Source organism: Diabrotica virgifera, chromosome 5, assembly GCF_917563875.1.
Source record: "Diabrotica virgifera virgifera chromosome 5, PGI_DIABVI_V3a".
NCBI lineage: Eukaryota > Metazoa > Arthropoda > Insecta > Coleoptera > Chrysomelidae > Diabrotica > Diabrotica virgifera.
Window position 1 is genome coordinate 105,189,155 of NC_065447.1, and position 7,753 is coordinate 105,196,907.

Genomic DNA, 7,753 nt, shown 5'->3' on the forward strand with positions numbered 1-7,753 from the left:
GAGTTGGACAATCATCATAGCTATTTTAATTTTTGAGTCATAGCTGTAAATAGTTGTTTTGAACTGCAACCAAACAACTATCTTCGTCTTCTTCCGATGCTTTTTCTGCCATCTATATTTCCTTGCAATATGAGTCTCAGGATGCCATACTTCTCGCCTCGCATCACATGTCCGAAATACTGTAATTTCTTTAATTGTCAGTTGAACTTCCTTCTCTTTACCTATTCTACTCAGTACTTCATTGTTCGTAACTATATCTATCCGTCTGTCTCTTCGTCCGTAAACTCAACTCCTCCTTCATTATACTATATAATATATTATATACTTCATTATACATTATAATGACAAATAACATGTCGAATGAAAGCTTATAATCCAATGATGGTACTAAAGGTAAGAAATATGACCTAGGACTTCCGGTTTTAAAAATGCAACCGGAAGTGATGTTCTAAAGTCACGGGAATAGTACAAGCCATATATTATTCGACACGCCTTAGCAAGACGAGAGCAAAAATATATATTTCTGGTTTCGTTACTGCCTGTCCCTCTGTCCGTTCGTCCGCCTAACCGCTAATATAACTCTTCCGTTATTAATACAGATAGAATGACAAATAAGGTGTCAAATGAAAGCCTATAACCCAAGGAGAGTAATAAATGAGAGAAATTTGACATGGGGCTTTCGGTTTTAGAGTTGCAACCAAAAGGACTGTTTTAAAGTCACCGAAATAGTATAAGGGATATATTATTCGACCTGCCTCAGCAAGATAATGATCAATGTATAGTTTTGGTTTTTATATAATTTCCGGTTAAGAAAGTTCTAACCGGAAGTGCCATATTATAGTCGCAGAAATAGTACATCCAACATATCAATCGAAGAGTATTGAAAAGTCGAGCTTGACTCTTTAGTCCCAGTTTTGAAGTCATCTCCGTTTAAATAATTATGACCGAAAGTTTAGTTGAAATGACCCAAAATTAGTGAAATCGTATATCAATCGACGCAAAGTTGCACTTCAAAGTTCAAATATCGACTTCTGGTTCTACATTCGATCACTTTCAGTGACAACTTAAGACTTACGAAGTCCAATTATTTGTTTATAAAAGAGTCTGTAACGGTATTCGTGTATAAAAACTGTCGCATCTACTAACCATAAGTTATCACATTTTCTGTTATGTTCCACATATTATAATATAATTTATTTCCTTGGTAGCAGTCCATTTAAATTCAATAATACAATTCTTTAAAGCGTGCTTTATATTATTCATTATGTTTTTGAACAATATTTTCATTTAGATGGAAAATAAATTGATGGGAAATTTCAATATGCGGACATAAAACGATAACGGGGATTTAAGTAATCGATTTTGTAATGCATTTGTAACGTTGACACAAAAATTTGACCATTAATAATTTTGTTGTAGAAATTATAAATTTTGGCTGGCTCTTAAAAAAATAAAATAATATAATCCTTTTTTGCAGCAGCTGCCTTTTAGTACGTTATTTGACAGTAAAATATTGCAAAACCTATAAATTTTAAATAACCGCTTAGATTAACATGAAATTTGGCACACACATAGGTAACATATCAAAGAAGAAAAGTGATATTGTGCCGATATGTGCTTTTTCTATGGGGGTGATTTTCACCCCTTCTCGTCGGGTGAAAAAATATATGTTCAAAATAAGTCCGGAAGTGCATAAACTGACTAATTATAAGCAACTTTTATTGTATAACATTGTTTACAACGTTAATACTGTTCGAGTTATTTGCGAGTAAGTATATTTATTTTTCAATAAAAAACACGTTTTTAGACGGTTTTTTTTGCAAATTCCCCAAAAAGTAAGTATCCTGTCGACAAAAATAAGTTCTTGGCAAATATATACCTAGCCCATAAAAAAGTGAAAAAAGTAGTGTACTCATGAGATCCCTAGACCTAGTAGAAGAAGAGTTGTAACTAATGAAAATTGGCTTCATACTCGCCAAACTCCAAATCGAATATTTCAACGAAATAACCAAAAAAACCAAACACTTTTTGGGGAAAACTCATAACAGCTTGTTTAAAGTGTTTTAAAAATGCTTTATTTTGTTTTTTAAAAACGGTTTTAGCATTAAAAGAAAGAAAGTTATGCCCAAAATAAAGTTGGTCCTTTTTATTGGTAAAAAAAATTGGGAAAATCACTCACTAATGAAATTAATCGTTACCACTTCACAAGTTGGTTTACTCGTGTATATATTCTTTAAACTATCTGTAAGTTTGATCGTTTCTAAGTGCTTATTTTTGAAGGTGTTGTTGTTGAAAAAATCATAAATATGCAGAAAAGCAAAGCTTACATTTTTTACTGTTTGTGATTTTTGGTATTACTAATAAATTTTAAATAATTTAAAAAAAAGCATTTTTTTTCAAAATTAAAATTAAAAAAAAAATATGAAGGGAAGTATTCATTCCCAAATGTGGTCTCGAGGTAAGGAAGTACAAAACTCAAAGGAGTACCACAAAATGTATATATTAATAAAATAAGGACGCGTTTCGGCTCTTCACGAGCCATCATCAACTTAAAAATACAGGAGCAAAGACAAAACTGACCAGACCAGGAAGGAGGAAGAATCTAGTAGTTTACATTTTTATGGTTCTATAGACTTCATTATTAAAGTTTTTTATTTTTTTATATGTTGTACTAACATCTAGTTATTGGAATGTAAAATTTTTTAAAAAATTATTTAAGACTTCCACGTTGGGAGGAACCATCTTCCGAACAGAACACTTCCTCCTTCCTGGTCTGGTCAGTTTTGTCTTTGCTCTTGTAATTTTAAACTGATGATGGCTCGTGAAGAGCCGAAACGCGTCCTTAAAAATGACCATTTTATTAATATATACATTTTGTGGTACTTCTTTGAGTTTTGTACTTCCTTAAAAAAATACTTTAAAACCAAATTATTTAGATTACTTTTTTAATGATTTTAACTTCCAATCGTATAGTAAGATATTTGATCACGTATTTAATTCTGTCCAATCAGATTAAAATTATACTGAGAATTATCTAATTTAGAAAATTACGGATAGAATTTTTTTAAGTAGATTGTTTCTGTTTAATGGCAACCAGTTTCCTAGTTTTGACAGCTGTCACATTTAAGAAAGTATCTATAATATACGTGTTAAAAAATAATCTTACGAATATCATACGACAGTAAGAATAAATAATAAGAAAATAATGCTTCTTTTTTACTCAAATTTCTTGTCATTGGGCAATAGCCCTATTGCCAGGCAACAAATTTTCGAAAAACCGTCGCATTATTTTCAATTTATTCTCACTCTCTTGTGATATTATACCCGAAAATAAGCCCTTTGAACCGATGAAACTTACATAATATTATATAAATAATACACGAGTAAAGTAACTAGTGAAGGGGTAATGAATAATTTGATTTAAAACAATAATTAGGGGGTGATTTTCCCGAGTTTTTGATCCCCAAAAAGGGACCAACTTTATTTGGAGCGGAACGGGGTTACTTTTTTTAACATCCAATGTTTATTGCAATCTGTCTCATTACAAACAATAAGCAATACATATAGTTATTTAAAAATAACATAGATGGAAGCCGCCCAGTGGCGAGCACCCAGTAAGACATATAAGATGATAATTTTAAAATATGACATAACAAATTATTTGGAACATAATACATAGATAAAATTTTGTATAGTGGACAGTTCAGACAACAAATATGATTATTAAAAGTCTAAGAAACATGAATGAAAATACGAAAGAAGTTTAAAAAATCACTGAAGCTAAAACAAGATTATTTCACTGCAATATGACACTGCACTCTGTTGTTGCTCTGATGTTCAGATGTACTAGGGGTCCAAAGGGTCAGGTCTTTTTAATCTTCTTTCATGAGAAATGTGGAGCAGGTCCGTGGCGAGCGGATTTGGATGGCAGGATAGTCTGGTCTTTTATCTAGAATTTACAGCAGATATTGCTTCGCTAACAGTTGGTAGCTGTAGGTCGTGGTGTAATCTCTGGTTCGTAACATACCAAGGGGCATTGCAGATCTGGCGCAACACTTTTGATTGGAACCGTTGAAGTTTTTGAATGTTGGTATTACTTGCTGTTCCCCATATTTGTGCTGCATATAGCCATACCGGTTTTAAAATACATTTATAAATCATAAGTTTGTTCTACAGGCTAAGGTTTGATTTTCTACTTATGTACCAATACATTTTTCCGTTTCTTCTTTCGAAGACATTTCTTCCAGATGTGGGTGCCCCAATTAAGTTTACTATCTAAATAAATTCCCAGGTATTTTACGGCGGTATTGGCTGGTAGTGGAGTGTTATTTTATAGAAACCGGTGGCGCGACACCTTTTTTTAAGTAAATGTTATTTGTGTGGATTTTAAACCGTTGACTGGTACTCGCCACAGTTTCAGCCAGCTCTCTAGTTTTTTCAGATGATTTTGCAATACCTCGGATGCTTCTGTTGCTATAGGATTTGAAGCCATTATAACTGTGTCATCCGCATATGTAGAAATTGTTGTATTAATGGTGGTTGAAAGATCCGATGTGTATATTAAGTAGAGTGTTGGTCCTAATATGCTTCCTTGTGGAACTCCAGAAAATATTGGAAATATGTTAGTAATTTCTCCTCCTCTTTTGACTTGAAAAAATTTATCTGTCAGATAGGATCTTAACCCTTAACTACAGACATCCCAATATTAGCACGTAATTACAGATCCCCGGTATTTTTACCGGTCATTATAAAAGAGAGTCAAAATATAAAGTTAATAATAAAAAATAAAAAAAAAAATTGCATTATGAGTTTTTTTGGAGTCTCTAGATATGGGAAAAAATGGTAAAATGAGTGATTTTAATAATATAATACAAGATTTTTGAAGAATAATCTATTAAAACAGAATTTTGGTAACATTTTTGGTCTATTGAAACCAACGGCCATAAATGCTATTAACAAAAATTTAGACTTTTTTTTAACAAATAAACGTAACATAGAATCACAAAGGAAACATAAAATAGCATTTACAAAAATTTTTACATCCATGAGAAAAAATCTGCAAGGGGTAACTCCATTTTTGCAAAGTGGCCTCAAAATTTTTATCGTCAAATTTAACCTTCATTGAAGGTCCAGGATGACTTCCGCAGTCCATTTCTTTACCTTTTTCCTAAAAACATAAAAAAATAATATAAACATTTCAGATTTACAAGTATAGTACTCATATAAAAATATTTACTTAAAACAGACATCCGGTAATTTTTACCGGTTAAGATTTTTGATGTGTGCTAGAAAAGAAAATATTGAAAATACACAATACACGCTTTGACTAGCATTGTTATACAAACTACCCGAGAGGTACAGAGACACATGAACTTGTAAGGCGTGAGGTTACCATGAAATCCACATTTTGGGAATGCCCTCCTGTAAAAAATGCCGGATCTCTGTATTTAAGGGTTAATAGTGAACTTACGGGATAAGGAAATATGGATTTAATTTTGGAGATAAGACCTACATGCCAAACTTTGTCGAATGCCTGTGGGACATCTAGAAATGCAGCTGTACAGTATTTTTTGTGTTCGAGCGAATTTCTGATAGTTTTTACTACCCTATGAATTTGCTCGATGGTACCATGTTGTTTTCTAAAGCCAAACTGATAGTTAAGTAAAATATTGTTGCTGTCTATTGTAGGCTCTATTCTTCTCAGGAAAAGCCGCTCGAATACTTTGGATATAATAGGCAACAAGCTTATTGGACGATATGAAGATTGAAGATACTTTCGCTTAATCCTTATTAGGTTTTGGGATTAGAACAATTTGAGCTACTTTCCATTGGAGCGGAAAGTAACCTGTTTTTAATATTGAATTAAATGTATAACTAATTAAACTTACACCTTCGTTGGGTAAATTTTTTAGTACCAAATTAGGTATTATATCATACCCAGGTCACTTCTTATTCTCCAGATTATCAATTACTTCTTTAACTTCAGATTTCTTGAAAATTTTAATAGGCGGTGCCATTTGATATGGTGCGTTTATGACTTCATGAATATCTTCTTCTTCTTCAGCTGAGACTTCCCTATGATGCTGTTGAAATACCTCGCATAAATGATTTCCGAAAGTATAAGCTTAATCTTTGTCAGTTTTAGCCAATGTGCCATTTGGTTTCCTGATTGGCATATTCATTTGTTCGTTGTCTTTAAATTTTTTGTTAGTTTCCACAGAGAATAATTTGTATCATCTGGAGTTGAGAGGTTCTTTAAATAATTGTTGATTCCATTGTCTTTATGTTGAGTCAAGTTTCTTTTCAGTAATCTCCAAACTTTATTAAAATTTGTTTTATCTTCTGGGTGCCTAGTGAGCTGCCACCTCTTTCTTAGTTTTCTTTTTTCCAGTATAAGTGTATTTATGTGAGCAGGATACGACTCGGAGTTGTGTGTAGATAATTTCTGGGGTGGACGACCAAGCCCCTTGCTGAATAATTATAGTTAAGTGAGTGACTGCATTTTCTTTATCACTGCCACTTTTAAGAGGCAAGTTTAGGTTAATTGACGATTTTATTTCGTCTCTATACCTATTCCATATTGTTCTTTTATTACAAAGTGTTAGAAGTTTAGGACAATTGTGAATTTGGCTTAGTAGGTCTATGAAGAAAGGGGAATGGTCCGATGATAGGTCAAAAGAAGGAGAAATTTGGATATAGGTGTGTGTTATTCCTTTTAATATAGCGAAATCAATAAGATCGGGAATTTTTGTCTATCAGTGGGCCAATAAGTAGGCTGTCCAGTAGAGAGAGGAATTATGATTCTCATTAATACTTTTTAATAATTCTCGCCCTCGTGAAGTTATGATTCTGGAGCTCCATTTGTGATGTTTGGCATTGTAATCTCCTGCAGCAATGAAACGGTGTCGGAGCATCTTAAAGTATTCAGTAAAATGATCAGCTTTAATTATTTTATTCGGTGGACAGTAAACAGCAGATAAAATAATCGAGCCTTGTGAATTTTTACCGACATTGATGTGGCTTGACTGTTAACTCAGCTAATTTTGTTTATTTCATGATGCTTAATATTATTTCTTATAATAATTGCCGTACCTCCATGGGCCTTTCCTAATGGATGTTGAGTTACATAGGTTGAATATTTGGGAATATTAAAATAACTCTTAATAGTCATGTGTGCTTCGGAAATAAACATAACATCTAGATTATGAGAATAACTAAAAGGTTTTGCTTCGTGAAATTCATTAGTTAAGCCATTGGCATTCCAACAGCACATCTTAAGTTTAGTGTTGAAGGTTAACTTAGCTATCAGAGACATTATTAGATCAAACATCTTATCCATTCTTTCCATTAGCTTATGTACCACAAGTTTTTGTACCACTTGTTTAAAGTGTTTTAAAAGTGCTTTATTTTGTTTTTTAAAAAAGGTTTTAGCATTAAAAGAAAAAAGTTATGCTCAAAATATAGTTGGTCCTTTTTATTGGTAAAAAAAATTGGGAAAATCACTCACTAATGAAATTAATCTTTGCCTCTTCACAAGTAGCTTTACTCGTGTATGTATTCTTTATATATGATCTGTAAGTTTGATCGTTTCTAAGTGCTTATTTTTGAAGGTGTTTTTGTTGAAAAGGCTTAAACTAGTCAATAATCACAGGTGTGTGCAATTTTTGCACAGCCATATTTTAACCAATTTTTGCCTTACATAAAAACAAAAAATCATAAATATGCAGAAAAGCAAAGCTTACATTTTTTTACT